This window comes from Sorex fumeus, unplaced genomic scaffold (genome assembly GCF_029834395.1).
Source record: "Sorex fumeus unplaced genomic scaffold, SorFum_2.1 ptg000063l, whole genome shotgun sequence".
Classification (NCBI taxonomy): domain Eukaryota; kingdom Metazoa; phylum Chordata; class Mammalia; order Eulipotyphla; family Soricidae; genus Sorex; species Sorex fumeus.
In genome coordinates this window covers 6,009,560-6,028,224 of record NW_026606120.1, presented here as the reverse complement: position 1 = coordinate 6,028,224, position 18,665 = coordinate 6,009,560, and the positions used below count along the sequence as shown (strand labels likewise).

Sequence of the window (18,665 nt, the reverse complement as noted above, 5' to 3'; positions counted from 1 at the left end):
TTTGTTTTTATTTCTATATCTTCTCTCCTGGTACTGCTTGAACAGTATTTTCCGTTTTGTTGAATAACCCTGCTTCCTTGCCCCATAGCCACCTTATAAAATCTCATACTTTTCAAGTGGCCATGCAAAGTAGAAAGAGGATCTAACTATCTACTTTACTGATATAGGGTCTTCTATCTAACTCTGGTGCCTTTTTTGTATTCTGTTTACTTTTTTTTTTTTTGCTTTTTTTGGGTCACACCCGGCAATGCACGGGGGTTACTCCTGGCTCATGCACCCAGAAACTATTCCTGGAAGTGCTCGGGGTACCATATGGGATGCTGGGAATCGAACCGGGGTGAGCTGCATGCAAGGTAAACATCCTACCCACTACCTGCTGTGCTATCACTCCAGACCCCTGTTTACTTTTTCTAACTTTCTTCCTTCTCTCTCCCTACTCTCTCTTACCCAAACCAGTGCTATAATTTCATGTTCCAAAGAAGGGGAAGGTGAAACAGAATGTTTTTTTCCTACTCTTTTCATATTCTTGCATCATTTCATAAGCACTTTTTTAATGGTATTTAGGCTTCCAAGGGGAATAAGAAGATGATTGTTCTCCCTGATTTCAGGATAAATAATAAATGAACTTCTAAACAAGGAATTAGCATGTCCTGGACCAGTGCAATATGGATATGGGAGCAAAGGAGGATGGAAAGTGATTTTCTAGAAGAAAAGAATAGTGCAAAAAGTTTGAGTTAAAGACTTGTCCATTAGAATGGACAGTTAAGAAATGAATACCCTTGGAAGTCTTTTATGCAGGAGTGTAGACTCATGCTGACCAAACAGACTTAAATATGCTTAGAGTTTAACAGAAGAAACGGGCTTACTTAAGTTAGCTAATATGCCCACAAGGGCCAGATGTCTGTTTTTTCAAAAACACATGTTCGTATGTATAGTCCCATACAGATTTATATAAACTCAGGACCTTTGATTTGAGCACTTGAAAGATATCCCAGATAACTGGGATAAGTCCTGGCACTATATGTGCACACATGTTCACAAACATAACATATGTGTGAGGTGGGTGTAGAAGGGTAAACTTTCTCTTAGCATTTTGTTTATAGTTTTCTCCCATAAGGTAGAAGTAGGCAAAAGGTCAGTCTAGGGTAAAAACACATATAGCCTAGAGTCTGGGTCCCAGACTTGGATGCTACCCTTGTTGAAGATGCCAAACTCTGACCAGTATCTTTAGCACTCCTCACTGCTTTGGGGTGACTGGCAATGATGGATTTTTTTCATTGTAGTTTAGGTACTGTGATTCAGTAGTGTTGACTGATGGTTTTGATATACGAAGTTACTGCAACTTTACCACCACTAGAGTGTGGAGGGCCCTACACCTCTATCTTTATATCATTTACAGTACCTCCCTCCCCACTACTTCACTGCCTGGTAATTTTAGTTCTGCAATCAAAGGCCAAACATTTGTGATAATTTGATATTCCCTTTCTCCCCTCAATATGACAAAGTAATTCTAGGAATATGGAGGTATTACACTCCCTGATTTTAAATCAATGTATCACTGCCATCCCATTGATCGTCGAATTACTCGAGCGGGCGTCAGTAACATCTCTATTCCTCCCAGCCCTGAGATTTTAGCAGCCTCTTCTTACTCATCTTTTCCCAATGACTGGAGGCTCTTTCAGGGGCAGGGGAATGAGATTATTGTCGTCACGGTATTTGGCATATCGAATATACCATGGGGAGCTTGCCAGGCTCTGCCCGTTCGTGCAGAATACTCTCGGTAGCTTGCCAGGCTCTCCGAGGGACATAAATGGGTAGGAAGTGTCTTATAATATGTTGCAGCCGTGCAATCAGGAAAACAGCCTGGCGCATGGCGGTGGTTGGGCAGTGGAGATGGGCTGCTGGGGAGGGCTCTCACCCACCCCACAGCCTGGTGCAGAGAGTTCTGGGAACCTCCTTTTATACTCCCGTCTGGGAGGAGCATCCGTTCTGGTGAGTGGACAATGAGGAGATTATCTGGTGCCGGCAGGGTGTAGCTTATGGATGTGATCCCTAAGTCAGTGGAGACTGGGGGAAGCAGACAGAGGGGAAGAGAGCACAGAGAAATTACAGATAAGCACAGAGGAATGGGAGTGACTCAGGACCACTGTGATGTGTGTAACCTGATAAACCTAAGCTCCTTCTGGCAAGGGAGAAAGGACAAATCAATGTTATCCTACACTTAAGAATTAGGAATTTGAGTTCATGACCAAGGGAAAGTGCTAGTTGTTCTATTAGGGTGAGAGCATAGAGAGAATTAAAGGATCAGCCACGTTAGTTTGTGTTGGCAGTTTTAGACAGCAAAAGCCTTTAGACAGTGCAGTGGGAGTGGTTTGCATGACCTGAAGATTATGTATTTGTTTTTTGTCATTAAATGACTGCATCAGGATATTTAATTTTCATCCAGAATTCTCAACATGGCTACTTAGTGACAAGCTGGTGTCTGTTAAATTTATGAGTTCTTTCCCTTTGAAATTAAAATATAAAATAGTCTTTCAAAAAAATCCAACATTTTCTAATTTTACTGCAAAGGTAGAGTAATCCGAATAGTATGAAAGTGATATGAGAAGAGAAACGTTGATCTTTAACTTTTACTGCTAGCATGGTAACGGTAGGTATAACCTACCATTGTAGATATGTAGATATGTAAACACATAGAGAAAAATATATGGAAGGGGGTGGGGTCCTCGCTAACTTGTAAAGATTTGTGTGAAATGAAAAAGTCAGAAAATCGTTGATAAAGACCACCAGGTGCAAGAACAGCAGGAGTTCCAAGTTCCAGGGTGCGGTCCTCAGCGTCCCAGGAGGCCCGGGAATGATTTGGTTTCCCTGCCTCCTGCTGTTCACTTCTCCCTCTCCCATGCCACGTCAGATTCACCTGCCAGAATATTAGTGAGGCGTAGCGACCTCGCTTTTTTTTTTCTTTTTGGCTCACACCCCGCGATGCTCAGGGGTTACTCCCGGGTCCGCCACGTGCAAGGCAAACGCCCGACCCGCTGTGCTATTGCTCCAGCCCGGCCTCGCTCTTTCCTCCCGGCTGGGCACCCAGTTTCCAGAGAAACTGATCAGCATCTCATAAAGTCGGGGTCCATCTGCCTAAAGCTGAAGGATGCGCGCCTGGCGCCCGGGTCGCTTCTGCTGCTGCTCGCTGGGCTCCCGGACCCTCCCGCGACTGGTCTCTGCGCGAGGACGTTCTCCGGTGTCGCCTGTCGGGTCCACCCGCTCTCCCCGCTCCCCCCAACTCTGGCTTTTATTCAGTCCCTCCCGGTGGTCCTCTTGACATCTATCTCCCTTTTCTCTAGCACCCGCCGACGCGGGGCGGCGGGCTGGGCCGGGTTTCAGTCCCTCCCTTCCGCCAGGCCCTCACTCCCTGCGCTATTTCTGCTCCGCCGGGTCCGGCCCGGCCGCTGGGAGCCCCGCTTCGTCGCCGTCGGCTACGTGGACGTGGACGACACGCAGTTCGTGCGTACAGCGACTCGAGGAGTCCGAGGATGGAGCTGCGGCGCCGTGGGCGGAGCAGGAGGGACCCCGGTACTGGGATTGGCGAAGAGCCAAGAACACAAAGAATTTCTTAGAGGGTCTAAACAACCTGCGCAGCTGCTACAACCTGAGCGAGGATGGGGAGGACGCACAGCAGGTGGAGACGAGGCTTTCTGGGAATGGAACCGTCCAGAAGTGGGTGGCTGTGGTGGTGCCTTCTGGAAAGGAGCAGAGATACATGAGCCGTGCAGCACCAGGGACTCTGGGAGCCCTGAGATCTATTCACAGGGGAATCAGAAAGACCCCTTATGGGTACTTCAGAGGGTGGGCTAAGGTCCATGGGTCCCAGCCTCTCCTTCCTTCCTTTCCCAGACTCCCCTCTTCAATCGCATCTGTCAACATTTTGACATCTCGTTCTTTCCAGTGTCCACCCGCTCTCCCCACTCCTCCCAACTCTGGCTTTTATTCAGTCCCTCCCGGTGGTCCTCTTGACATCTATCTCCCCTCACCCCCAATGCATTGTTGTGTTTCTTCTTGGGGTTGTGTCACTGCAGCTGTGATCTGCAGGAGAAAGTTCTAAGGTATGACAGCAAAGGCAGGGAGTGGAGAGGAGGCAGTATCTGAGGTTCCTTGTTCCATTTTGGATTTTACATAAGTCTGCCCTGTCACAGTGGAAGTGCCACCCACATCTATGTGTTGCTCAGTCTGGTACTAATTTTAAATGCTATTTTTGAAGCTTTCAATTTTATAAAAATAAAAACAACTTTTTCACCCGAACTTCCTGGTGATGGGACACTGATTTGTTCATAATGGGTATTTACTTCTGATGAGAGACTTCCAGGAGGAAGTTGGTTCTTTATTCATGCTTCCTAATTCTACCCTGAGTCTACAGTCTGACTTCTGAGCCCTTCCCTTGAATCTAGGACTAGAGTTATTCTGTGGCGACGTGCTCTCCCTGACCATCTTCTATGATGTTCTCGTGTCACAGGTTAAAAAAAATAATAAGAAGAAGGAAGCTATGCTCCAACTGCACGTAAGTATGGGGAGAAACCCCTGATCCTAGCGATAGAGACCAGAGCTCATGAAGGAAAAAGTATAAAATACTCAAAGAAATAGAATCAGAAACCAAAAGGAGAAATTACAAAAGGGAGAACCCTCACCATGAGAACTTGTGATGAACAAGTCTACTGTGTTAAGTTTGAGAACCTAGAAGAATCATAAAATTCTTAGAAACATGTAATATCCCAAAACTGAGCAAAGAAGAAATGGAAAGCCTGACCAAATGAATCACAAGCAAGGAAATTCAAACAATTTGAATTGAATTACTTGTACCTGTCCTCCCGTTGTTCATCGATTTGCTCGAGCGGGCCGAGTAACGTCTCCATTTTGAGACTTGTTGTTACTGTGTTTGGCATATTGAATATTCTCAGTAGCTTGCCAGGCTCACTGAGAGGGGTGGAGGAATCGAACCCGGCTCAGCTGGACTGGCTACGTGCAAGGCAAACGCCCTATCGCTGTGCTATCGCTCCAACCCCAAATTAAGAATCAATTAAGAATCAGTTAATTAAGAATCTCCCCCCAAATAAAACTCCTGGTCAGGATGGCTTTACTGGTGAGTTTTATCAAACCTACAAAGAAGACTTACTGCTGTTGATCCTTCAGCTCTTCCAAAATACGGAAGAAACAGGAATCCTTCCTAACACCTTCTACAAAGCTAATGTTACACAAAGCAGGCAGAGACATTTCTTTTTTTTAATTTTTATTAAAGTGGCATGATTTACAAAGTTATTAATAATTGATGGTAATCAACTGTTAACAAAATATTGCAGCATTGATCCCACCACCAGTGTCAACTTCCCTCGACCAATGTTTCCAAGCTCCCACCCATATTCACCCCCCCAGCCTGCACACCTTTATTTATTGTAGTATTCAGTATAATAGCAATAGCTAAGATTTGTAATCAACCTAGGTGTCCAACAACAGATCAGTGGGTCATGAAGATGAAGTGTATATACACAGTGGAATATTATGCAGCAGTAAGGAATAATGAAATCATGCAATTTGCTGCAACATGGATGGAATTGAAAGATATTAATCATGTTAAATGAAGTAAGCCAAAAGAAGGAGGATGAGCACAGGATGGTATCACTTAGTGTGGTATTTAGAGTAACTGGATAAGGAAATGCAATGCTTTAAAGGGAGGATGCGAATGGGGGTTGAAAGGAGGTAAACAGAGGACAATGATGGTAGGAAACGTATACTGGTGATGGGACAGGGTTGGAACATTGAATCACCAAAGCCCAATCATGAACTACTTTGTAACTTTGTATCTTTTATTTTAAATCTTGGTGATTTAAAATAAAATAAAATAAAATAAAATAAAATAAAAGGAGATGCCTAGATCACGGGCTGGAGCGATAGCACAGTGGATAGGGCATTTGCCTTGCATGTGGCCACCAGGGTTCAATTCCTCTGCCCCTCTCGGAGAGCCCGGCAAGCTACCAAGAGTATCCCGCCCACACGGCAGAGCCTGGCAAGCTCCCCGTGGTGTATTCAATATGCCAAACACAAGTAAATAACAAGAAGTCTCACAATGGAGACGTTACTGGCGCCCGCTTGAGCAAATCGATGAACAACGGGAGGACAGTGCTACAGTGCTGACAGTGCCTAGATCACCCTTGGTCCCAACATACAGGGAAAAGGAAATACAATGGGTAGAGAGTGAGGGAGAAGATACAGATGAGAAGCAACAGGGGGCAAGAGGCAAGGTACATTGGCAGTGTCAAAGAATGATAGAGCTAAATATTCAAAACACAGTGTCAGCAACACTGAAATCATGAAACCCAAACTTAAATAACCAAACTCTAAAAGGAGGCTGCTGAGATGGCAGGCAGGGGAGTGAGGGGAGGGGTAGTGGTTGCGGGCCAATATAGAACATTGGTGGCAGGATCACTGATGGAATATTATATGTCTAAAATCCACCTATGAATAACTTTGTAAATCACTTGCTTTCTTAAAATAACTTTGGGGTGGGGAAAGAGAAATAAAACAAATTGGGAGGTATCTCATTACTTTATTTGGAACTGTATTATAAAGCTGTAGTTAACAGTATTATAAAGCTGTAATGATCAAAACTGCATGGTACTGGAATGAAAATACTCTCTGATCAACAAATCAAAATTGAATAACCAAGGACAAAACTCATGTATATGGACAGTTAATTTTTGATAAAGGAGCTAAGAACATGAAATGGAATAAAAATACCCTCTTCAACAAATAGTGCTGGAAAAACACCCAAGGAAATTTGGAATATTGGATGGGTGTTTGATCACTGTATGCATTGTATGATTGTAACTAGGAATATTGCCCCATTGTTGGAAGCCTATCTCATGAGCTGGGGGAGAAGGCAGCTAAAATAGAGAAGGGATCACTAAGTCAATGATGGTGGAGGAATCGTTCGAGATGGGAGATGTGTGCTGAAAGTAGACAAAGGACCAAATATGATAACCTCTCAGTATCTGTGTTGCAAACCATAATGCCCAAAAGTAGAGAGACAGTACAAGGGAAATTGTCTGCCATGGAGGCAGAGGGAGGGTTGGAAAGGGGGGGTATACTGGGAACATTGGTGGTGGGGAATGTGCATTGGTGGAGGGATGGGTGTTTGATCACTGCATGCATTGTATGATTGTAACTCAAACATGAAAGCTTTAACTGTATCTCACAGTGATTCAATAAAATAAATAAATTAAAAAGAAACATGCTTAAAACTCAGCTTTGTAAATCATGGTTCTTTAATTAAAATCTTTAAACCACCATATTATCCAAAGTAATTTATAGATATAATATGATCAAATGAAATTTCTCTTGGCATTCTTTAAATTCATAAAAAAATAGTTCTAAAATTTGCATGGAATCATAAATTTTTCCTCAGCGGCCAAAGAAATTCTGAGAAAAAAAAATGACATTTAAATGTAGCTTCAAACAATGAAGCAATTTGAATTTCGATAAATACTTAGAGTAAATAAAATTAAGAAATGCAAGAAAACTTTTTTTCTTCCAAATGTGATAACACACAATAAAACAGCATCTATGAATCAGGAAGCAGGTCCTCACTAGGCATTTCCAACAACTTGATAATGAACTTTCAAACCTCCAGAAGTGTTAAGAAATTTGTGTTTATAGGACATTCAGTTTCCTATACTTTATTGTAGTAGCCTAGAAATGACAAGGAAATAATTTTAAATTTTTATTTAAACTTGTCAAATACTTTGACCCCTACCTTTGCTCTCAGATGGTGTGCCTGTGTTGACTAAATGAAACCTAACAAGGAGATGACGAAATGGCCACAAAGACAATAAAAGCAAAGAATTGAGGCACTAAGGAACTGTAAACTAAGAGTTTCTAATTTATTTGAACATTGCAGAGACATTTACAAAAAAGAAAAGGACACATTTCTTGAGAAATATACAAAAGAATTCTTGTAACTATCAAATTTACTCAGCTATCTGGATTCTGATGATCTGCCAACAGGTAGTTTTTGTTAGGATAATTGCTTCCTAGTTAGAAATTCCACTTGTGAGATTATGGGAATAATCGCAGTTCCCGCTAAGGGAAATTAAAGAATTTTCATTGAGTGTCTTGAGTGAAAATGTCAGAGAGGTCACTCTTCCACCTGTGACAAATCAAATTCACCTGTAGGCTTCAGAAGTACACATGTATACACTCATCACAAGTACTTAAAAGAGATCACATTGTATCAGGCAAAGACATGGGCTAGGTCTTTGGAGAACCCAGAGTTTTGGGGAAGGGTCACCGAAGAAATATAACTAAGATTGACGTATGGATTTCTATGGAAATAGAGCCCTCAAGAGATGGCAGGCAATATTTATTCTTTATTGTTCTTCAGATTCTTCATGTTAGAGTTCAGTTAACTTTCATAATTGATACTAGGAGGTGGTGTATTAAAATACACTTGACCGTGAACAAGTCCACATAGGCCACTCTAGACTCACACTTCTCCTAGTTAGCTATTCCACCTTTGAATAACAAGTTCAAATACTTCATGATGCTTAGCTTTGGTTTACACCACCAGTCAGCTATTGGGCTCAGCTATTGGGCTCACTCCCCCAAACATCAACAAGTCTAATATCACAGCAGAATTCTCAAGAAGAGAAAGGATTTTATTGTAATAAAGGCAGGATCAATACTATTACCCTGGCCCTTTGATTCAGAGAACATTTTATACAGATACAAAGGGAGCAATAGCACAGCTGTAGGGTGTTTGCCTTGTGCGCAGCCAGCCCGGCTGAGCCGGGTTCGATTCCTCTGCCCCTCTCAGAAAGCCCGGCAAGTTACCGAGAGTATCTTGCCTGCACGGCAAAGCCTAGCAAGCTACCCGAGACGTATTTGATATGCCAAACACAGTAACAACAAGTCTCACGATGGAGACGTTACTGGGCCCGCTCGAGCAAATCAATGAACAACTGGAGGACAGTGACTGTGACAAAGGATTTTTATACAGGTAAATGGGACTTAAAACTTCTATCTTCCAGGATGGGAGATGCATGTTGAAAGTAAACTATGGACTGAACATGATTGCCACTCAATGCCTCTTTTGCAGACCACAACACCCAAAAGGAGAGAGAGAACAAAAGGGAATGCCCTGCCACAGAGGCAGGGTGGGATAGGGGGGATGGGTGTGGGAGGGAAACTGGGATCCATGGTGATGAAAAATGGGCACTGGTGGAGGGATGGGTATTTGATCATTATATAATTGAAACCCAAGCACAAAAATGTGTAAGTCTAGGGGCTGGAGCAATAGCACAGCAAGTAGGGCGTTTGCCTTGCACGCAGCCGACCTAGGTTCAATTCCCAGCATCCCATATGGTCCCCCGAGCACCACAGTATCACGGTCCTCCCATTGTTCATCAATTTGCTCGAGCGGGTCCAGTAACGTCTCTGTCATGAGACTTGTTGTTACTGTGTTTGGCATATCGAATATGCTGTGTTTGGCATATCGAATAAGTCACGGGTAGCTTGCCAGGCTCTCGGTAGCTTGCCGGGCTCTCCGAGAGGGGCAGAGGAATCAAACTTGGGTCGGCCATGTTGGCCGCTTGTAAGGCAAATGCCCTACCACTGTGCTATCGCTCCAGCCCCGAGCACCGCCAGGAGTAATTCCTGAGTGCATGAACCAGGAGTAATTCCTGTGCATCGCTGGGTGTGACCAGAAAAAGCAAAAAAAAAAAAAATTGTAAGTCTACAACTGTACCTCATGGCGTTTCACTGATAAAAATTAATAATAATTAAAAAAAACTTCTATCTTGTGTTTTCTGGGTTTCAAGGACAAACAGAATGAGGACCTTGAGGAAAACAAGGAGATTATACACCTCCTGTTTCTCATCTTTTTCTTAGAGATGAGAAGCTTATTCTGAGAATATCATCTCTAAAGTATATGTAGGCCACTAGTTGGAAATGATCACTCTGGGCAAGAACTTAGTGTTGAAATTAGGCAAAGGGATGTACATGATAAACTTTCAGCACCTGTATTGCAAACCATAATGCCTAAATTGAAAGAAATAGAGGTGCCTGCCGTAGAGGAAGGCTGGGGTGGGGAGTGGTTTGGGGGTGTGGAAGGGTAACTGGGGACAATGGTGCTGGGAAATTACACTGGTTGAAGGATGGGTGTTGGAACATTGTATGACTGAAACCCAATCATGAACAGGTTTGTAATGCTCTATCTCACGGTGATTCAATAAAATTTATAAAAATGTATTGAAAAAAGAATTTACCTTACTACAAATAGAATGAATTTTTAAAAAAAAAATGTAGTCCACACTCACAAATAAATCTCGGAAGAGAGCAACAAGCTGCACACACACCTCCAGAACCCAAAGTCATCAGCCAGTTAAAAACAACTCCAGCTGTTTCAACCTAATTAAAATTTTAGAATTTCCAGAGAGGCCATGTGATATCTCATATTCTACCAGGAGTAGCACACCACATTGGATGGGGTGTAACGTAGAAGGCATCTAATCTCTATTTAAGCACACAAGGCTCAACCTGTAATAGCAAGTTAGTAAATCTCTTCTACAAGGACTCAATGGCTCCAAGGTAAGATACAACAATCTTTATACACTTTCTTCTAAGGAAACTTTGACCACTTTTAGTGGTATTCTTCATAACAAGCAATACAAAATAATTTATTTAGAGCTTGCTATTGGGGTAGACTTGAGTGGTGGTGGGGAAAATTCTAAATATTGATGCTGAGAAATTATAATGGTGGTAGAATTGGGGTTGGAATATTGAATGTAATAATTTTTTTTTTTTTGCTTTTTGGGTCACACCCAGTGATGCTCAGGGGTTACTCCTGGCTCTGCACTCAGAAATTACTCCTGGCAGTACTTGGGGAACCATATGGGATGCTGGGAATCAAACCCAGGTAGGCCACATGTGAGGCAAATGCCCTACCCGCTGTGCTATCTCTCCAGCCCCTAATTTTTTTTTTTTTTATGTAGGAGTACTGCTATTTATTCAGTCACTGATTAGGCCAATTGAATTGGGCATGAACTCCACCTTACTTTTTTTTTCCATTTTTCATAATTTTATTTATTGAATCACCGTGAGAGCAGTTACAAAGCTTTCGCATTTGTCTCAGTCATACAATGAAACACCCGTACCTTCACCAGAGACCATTCTCCACCACCAAAAACCCCAGTATACCCTCATCCCACACCCTCCCTCTACCTGTGGGGCAGATGATTTCCACATTACCCACATTACTCTCTACTTTGATTACATTCAATATTTTGACATCAGACCCACCATTATTATTTGGGATTTTACCCCAACACTCAGATCTGCCGAAAAGGCAACAGTAGACAATTTGTTTTCTATTGCTGGTTATGAATAACATACGATGTTGCACGGTTGCAGTAGTGGCCACGCGATTTTGAAATTCCGAAATTTTAACAATTAAATCTGGAGGGATTTCTGCCAAAACCTGCTGGGTTCCGAGATTTGTTCCTGAGTCTCTGGGATCATGGCCGGCCGTTAAGCAGCTTGATCAGGAGCCAGAGAGGCATTCGTAGGCAGCAACTTGGGGTCTTGTTGGGACGGGGAGGAAAGGGCCAACTCCACCCCCATCCTGTGAGGACCAAACCATTGGGTTTCAAGATTTGTTTCTGAGTCTCTGGGTCATTAAGCAGTCCGATCAGGAACCAAAGAGGCCATGCCTCCAGTTATATAGCTGAGCCGGAAGTGGTTTGTGGGCGTGTATCCCACATACCTAACTTTTTCCGTTTACTTTCTTGGTAAACTTTGCCCCAAGTTTTTGGGGTCTGGCCAAAGGCACAGCAGCAATTTTGGGGTATGTGGAAGTCTGAAGGCTCCATCAGGCTGCTGATGCACTCACCTCACAGGTACAGACTGACCTGCTGGCGGGACCATATCCCCGTGAATGCAATAAATTATTGTGAACGACTTTGTAAAATTAAAATTAAAAAAAGAATATGTAGTCCAATGCTGAAAATCCAATTCGCAGAAAATTAACTGTTACTAAACTTATAGAAAGACTCACAAGCCGTATTTTTGCAGCTCCGAATTTTATTCAGACATTTCTTACAACATACACATCCTTTTGCAAACCCCAAGAACAATTTCAGAGTTTGAGTCAATAGGACAGAAACCAATATAGGGCACCAACTCTTGAGTGCAGAATTGAAAATATTTAGTAGAGTATATACTTCCCATACTATTACAAGTACTAGTGTACGTTGGCATTGAGTAGAGAACCATTTGATGGTTTTGGAAAAGGTGCAGATCTTTTGGAATGAAAAGATTAATTTCCTGGAAGAATAAGGATCAGAATAATAGGGGTTTTTTTTTTTTGTAAAATGGCTGTATCCACCACTAAAATACCGCAAAGATAAAGCAATGTAGAAGAACATGGAATAATAATATATTTTTATAATTATTTATAAAATATTATATTTTTGACTTCACCTCCCACAGTGGGAGAGTGGTATAAAAAGTAACCCTAGGGGCTGAAGTGATAGCACAATGGGTAGGGCATTTGCCTTGCATGAAGCCAACCTGGGTTCGATTCCCAGCATCATATAAGATCCACTGAGCACCACCAGGAGTAATTCCTGAGTGCAAAGCCAGGAGTAACCCCTGTGCATCACTGGGTGTGACCCAAAAAGCAAAAAAAAAAAAAAAAAAAAAGTCACTCTAGATACATAGATGCTGTAAGATACAAAATACTATTTTGAGCACAATTGTGCAGGCTGGCTGACCCCAGGCACATCCTGTTATTAGAATTACTACTATTTTACACATAAGGAACAGTATCTACTGTGGGAAACCACATCATAAAAACATGTTACAGGGGCCAGAGCAATAACACAGCAGTTAGGGCATTTTCTTTGAACTGGGCCAACCTAGGTACAATTCCCAGCATCCCATATGGTCCCCCGAGCACCGCTAGTCTCACTCTGCGGTTTAATAAATATATTGTAGAAACTGAATTTTGGAATAAATAATATATATGGGTATTCAATTGAGATTCTGCAAGACTTACATGAAACAAACAATTTAAATGTTTGTTTAAGGTTCTCAGTGATTGGAATTTATCAGATGTTGGGACTACAACATATATTTGAGCAAACGTCAACTTACCAAAAGATAATTTTTAAAGATCAGGGGCTGAAGATTAACAGAGATTTAAGTACTTGACCCGTACACTGCTCACACCAGTTACATTCCTGGCACTACACAGTCTCCTGATCACTGTCAGGGCTCTCTCATGTGATGCATTTTCTCCTGCAAGTGCACTGCTGGTAGTACCACCAGCTCTCAGCATTGCACAACCCCCCACCCCCGTACCTCTCCCCCCTACACCTACCACCAGATAAAGCACACAGAGTGGCTGAAAGGCCAACCAAGGTTTTTATTTAACAGATTCGCGTGCACCATGCTGGTTGCAAACATCTGGTATATGGCAAGCCTGTGAAGCACGGTGTTAACCAGCTCTGGTTTGCACGAGGCCGTCTGTCTGTGGCTGAGGTACAAGCTGGATGCCACTGTGGGACTCTGAGAGTTCTGAATTCTTACTGGGTTAGTGGAGATTCCACGGACAAATTATTTGAAGTTATCCTCATCAATCCATTTCATTAAAGAACTCCTGATACCCAGTAGATCACAAAACCAGCCCACATGACAGGGAGCTACAAGGGCTGACATCTGCAAGCAGCAAGAGCAGAGGCCTAGGGGCCAGCCGGGCATTCTAGGGGAAAGGGCAGCTCAGATAGAGAAGGGAGCACCAAATAAAGGGTGTTTGGAGGATCCTCCCATGATTGGAGATGCATGTTGAAAGTAGACTATGGACCGAACATGATTGCCACTCAATGCCTCTTTTGCAGACCACAACACCCAAAAGGAGAGAGAGAACAAAAGGGAATGCCCTGCCACAGAGGCAGGGTGGGATGGGGGGATAGGGGGTGGGAGGGATACTGGGATCCATGGTGGTGGAAAATGGGCTCTGGTGGAGGGATGGGTGTTTGATCATTGTATAATCGAAACCCAAGCACAAAAATTTGTAAATCTACAACTGTACCTCATGGTGTTTTACCAATTTAAAAAAAAAAAAAGAGCAGAGGCCTTGGCAAGGGTCACAGTTCCACCACATTATTGGTGGTGGCTCTTGCCGAGCAGCTTGGAGAAGGTACAATACCCTCCAGATCCTCCGTTACTGCTGATAATAAGTAACACTGGCAAAAGTCTTACTTAATAAACAACTTAGAACAGTCAAAAAATCTTAAACAAAATTTAAAAAGTAGCAGAAACAGACGGAGGCAAGCCCAGCAGCAGCTGGTGTCAGGTGATGACTTGGCACTCAGGAATGCCATCTTGCTACGCCAACCCCCATTTCCCCAACCCCACCCACCCACACACACACGCACGCACCCTGACAGAAAGAGCACAGCCTCTCCATAATTCACCATGAGCATACAAAGACATCCTAACTGTCTTCATCTGGCTATATAAAAGCTCACAAGAAACAACTTCAAACTCTAAACGTCACAAGGGGAAAGCAACACAGAACCCCACCACACTTAGTATGTAAAGATGGAAGCCAGGAAGAGTCAACCAATAATAATGAACTATAAAACCTCCCTGATAAGAAATTTAGAAAGAAATTGCTGGGGATATATAAGGAGCTCAGAGAAACAACGGAACAGACTGCCAAGAAAACACAAGAGGATATGAGAGCAGAAATAAGGAAACTACAAACAAAAATGACAGAACTGAAAGACAGAACTGAAAGAAATTGAAAACTACCTGGAAGGCCTCAGCAGCAGAGTAATAGCTGCTGAGAAAAAAAATCAGTGAGTTCCAAGGTAATGTGCAGAAAACTTCCAGACAAAAACAAAAGATGGAACCAAAAACTCGAAATAAAGAGCTGACAAGAGAATTTGGGGATGAATTCAAAAGAACACTTTAAGAATCATCAGGGTCCCTGAGGGTCCTGAAGGCAACCATGACAAAGAAAGAATAGTTAAAGACATTATAACTGAGAAGTACCCAGAGCTGAAGAGTATACATATATATAGATACAGGAGATCTGAAGAGTTATCAGCTATAAGAAATTCAAATAACAATATGAACTCACAAATAAACCTCGGAAGAGAGCAGCACATTGCAGAGATGTCTCCCCACCCCTCACCAGGCTGATTTCACTGGGGTGCGGGGAGGGGGGTGGGGTGGTGAGTGCTCCAAATAACCTTGGTAGCTACAAACCTCCAGAACCCAATCGCCACCACGCTCACACTCACGGCCAATCTTCACAGGCTCATCTGGAGCCCCTCACGCATGAGAATAAAACTGCTGAAAAACCCAGGGATGTGGGACCTATAACTGAAAACGTCAGACTTTGGGGCTGGAGTGACAGTAACAGTAGTTGCACACGTCTGACTTAATTCGATCACTGGAGTCCCATATGCCCTGGATTACAAAAGTAATTAACAAACAGTGGGGCAAGTGATACTGGAGAAGGAAGATGGTACTAGAGGTGACAGGGACAAGGGTGGAGGGCATTTTGGTGGTGATGAGGTGCAGTAACTTTGTACATAAATATCATATACTTTTTTTTTTTGGCTTTTTGAGTGGTAGGGCGTTTGCCTTGCACGCAGCCAACATGGATGACCCGAGTTCGATTCCTCCGCCCCTCTCGGAGAGCCCGGCAAGCTACTGAGAGTATCTTGCCCACATGGCAAAGTCTGGCAAGCTCCCCGTGATGTTTTCGATATGCTAAATACAGTAACAATTGTCACAATGAAGACGTTACTGAGCCCTGCTCAAGCAACTCAATGAACAACGAGAGGACAGCAACAGTGACAGGGTCACACCCAGCTGATGCACAGGGGTTCCTCCTGGCTCTGCAATTACCCCTGGCGGTGCTCAGGGGACCATATGGGATGCTGGGAATCGAACCGTGTGCAAGGCAAACGCCTAACCGCTGTGCTATTATTGCTCGAGCCCCAATACCATATACTTTTAACATTATTGTAACCATGTCACCTAAACTATTATTTTAACTTTTAAATAAAAATACTTCCACCCCATTACTCTATTTTTCAATCCATTTAATTCTAATTCATATAATTCATTACAACACCCTAAAAACGAGCCTGGAGAGATAGTACAATGGGTAATGCACATGCTTTGCACACTGCCGACCCGGATTCTATCTCTGGCATTCCATATGGTTCCCTGCACATGTCCAGGAGTAATTCCTAAGCGGAGAGCCAGGAGCAATTTCTAAAAATTCTCTTCATGGAGCAATTTCTACGTACTGAGCCAGGAGTAAGGTCCCGAGCACAGCCAGGTGTGGCCCCAAAACAACAACAACAAAAGCAATGACAAAAAAGAGGCTGCTTGTCCAGTCAATGTCTCAAACTTTCTCACCTAAGAACTAGGATATTTTGTGAAGAAAAAAGAAATATTGATAAAATTCATTAACAGTGAAAAATTTAAAAGGGGGGTAGGCGTTAATAAAAGTAATTTCCTTAAGTTTATCCTCTTTATATCATTGGCTATCAAAATAAAAAGAAAAGAAAATGTGACCTGGGGCCAGACTTGCATGCAGCCCACCCCGTTCAATCTCTGGTATCCCATATGGTCCCCCAAGCATTGCCAGGAATAATTAACTCTTGAGTGCAGAGTCAGGAGTGAGCCCTGAGCACTGCCGGTTGTGACCCAAAAAGCAAAAAAAAAAAAAAAAGAGGAAATGTGACCAAAAGATAAAGAAGGGGAGGGAGGAAGTAGACTCAGCTCAGTGGCATGCCAAGCACATATGGGGCCTGAGTGAAGGGAAGGGAAGAGAAGGGCAAGAGGACAAAAGAAAGAAGAGGAAAAAGGACAAGGAAAAGGAAGTGAAAGATGAGATTTTCAGCACCATTTTCTCTCTTCAATGGAGTATCTTTTTAACTTAAAATTACATTTTTAAAGGACTGGAGAGATAACTCAAGGCGCTGAACCACAGCTGGAAGCAACCCCTAGCAGACCCTCCACCCAATTCCCAATTTTGCTCAAAAAAACAAATACAAAAATAAGGGGAAAAGTAGACTAAAGATATTTAGCATGCATGATCCAGAACCTTTTTACTGCAAACACTGGTATTTTCTACATGTTTGTGGTCGCTAGGACGAGAAATTAAAATACTACACAAGGTTTAAAAGCTTCATAACAACTTACGCAGGAACAAAGTGGCCCAGCTCCTCAGAGTATACACCAAATGTGTTCCTGGAGCAGAGCGCCAACCCAGGCATCCTTAAATGTAAAAAAAGGCTCAACCCCAACTAGACAGCAGTGGAGCAGAATAAGAATTTACCTGGTGAGATGGTTTAGATGAGAGCAAAGTGTTTATTAAGAGAATATACTCGTTAGGTTGGCATATTGGAGGCTTACAGTGAGCTACCCAGCATACTCAGAAGCTTTTCATTGCATGTTTCTGGGATGCACAGAAAAAAAGTGTCTGTTTTTAGTTAATTCTGGAAGGTGAGTGAGCAGGAAACACATACCCAATTCTGGAAAGGGAGCGAGCTGTAAAAAAAAATTGTTCCGGGTCAAACATGTCTAGAAATTGAGCAACAACGGGGTCTCTATGGTCTCCCGGGCACAGCTGATTATTTTAGCAGGGCTAGCACAGCTGATTGTGCTAGCAGGGATGATCTCAGCCTATGAGAAATTTTAGATATGGGAATTGTGCGAGGCATCTCTTAAGGGGGGCTTAAGCAACCCCATCTATTCATCTTTCCATCTTCATTCTGCACGTTAAGTGAGAGAGAAGGCCGGGTAAGGCTCTTTGCCACCAGCAGTGTCAGACATCCCTAGCACCCATCCCTTCCCAGCTCCACACTTCTACCTAGTCTCCCCTGCTCCATCACTTCTTGCCCAGCACCTACTCCCTGGTCTCCTGGCACTTGATCAGCGGACTCCTTCCAGTCTCATCACTCCACCTTCTTTTTCCAAAGCCCGCGGGGAGCTTTCAGGCTGCAGGTGCGGAAAGCGAGAAAGCGCAAGCCTAGAGCAATCACACAAGCACCGCTGAGTCTAGCGGACAAACTCAAGCTAGCCCCAAGGGCGTGCTGGGTCCGAGCAAGCCGGTCCTCTCCGGGGACTCCCGCTGCTGCGAGGAAGTGGTGCGTTTCTTTTACTAGAGCCACGCAGCGGGGAGGGGAAAAGGAGAACTTACCTACGACTTAAATGCAGAAAAACCCAAACCCAGCCAGTCGGAAGTGACGTGACAGCTGATACCCGCAGGTCGCCACGTAATTGGCCGCAACCTAGACAAGCCACCTTCTCCCTGGGGCGGTCTAAAGACAGAATCCGCGTAACGCTAATCCCGCAGCGGGGGCCCGTGCCCCGCCCCGCCGGGCTCGCACCCCACCCAGACCCCCCGGGGCGGGAGGCGCCCCGCCGGCGCCCTGCGGGCGCTGGGCGTCAGCGCTCAGCCTCGCGCATGCGCGGCCCGATCTCTCCAGCGGCTTCCCGGGATCACCTGGACGGCGGCGTCTCGGCCGTCTCCGAGCCGGTGGGTCCCGGCGCCGCCGCGCTTCCTCCGGTGCTCGCCGCCGTCCGCCCACCCC

General features: G+C 43.9%; 1 pseudogene; it reads left to right on the top strand.

Moving 5' to 3' along the window:
- Positions 1-2,641: 2,641 nt before the first annotated feature.
- On the top strand, positions 2,642-14,273 carry LOC130036055 (60S ribosomal protein L15-like; annotated as a pseudogene).
- The last annotated feature ends 4,392 nt before the right edge of the window (positions 14,274-18,665 follow it).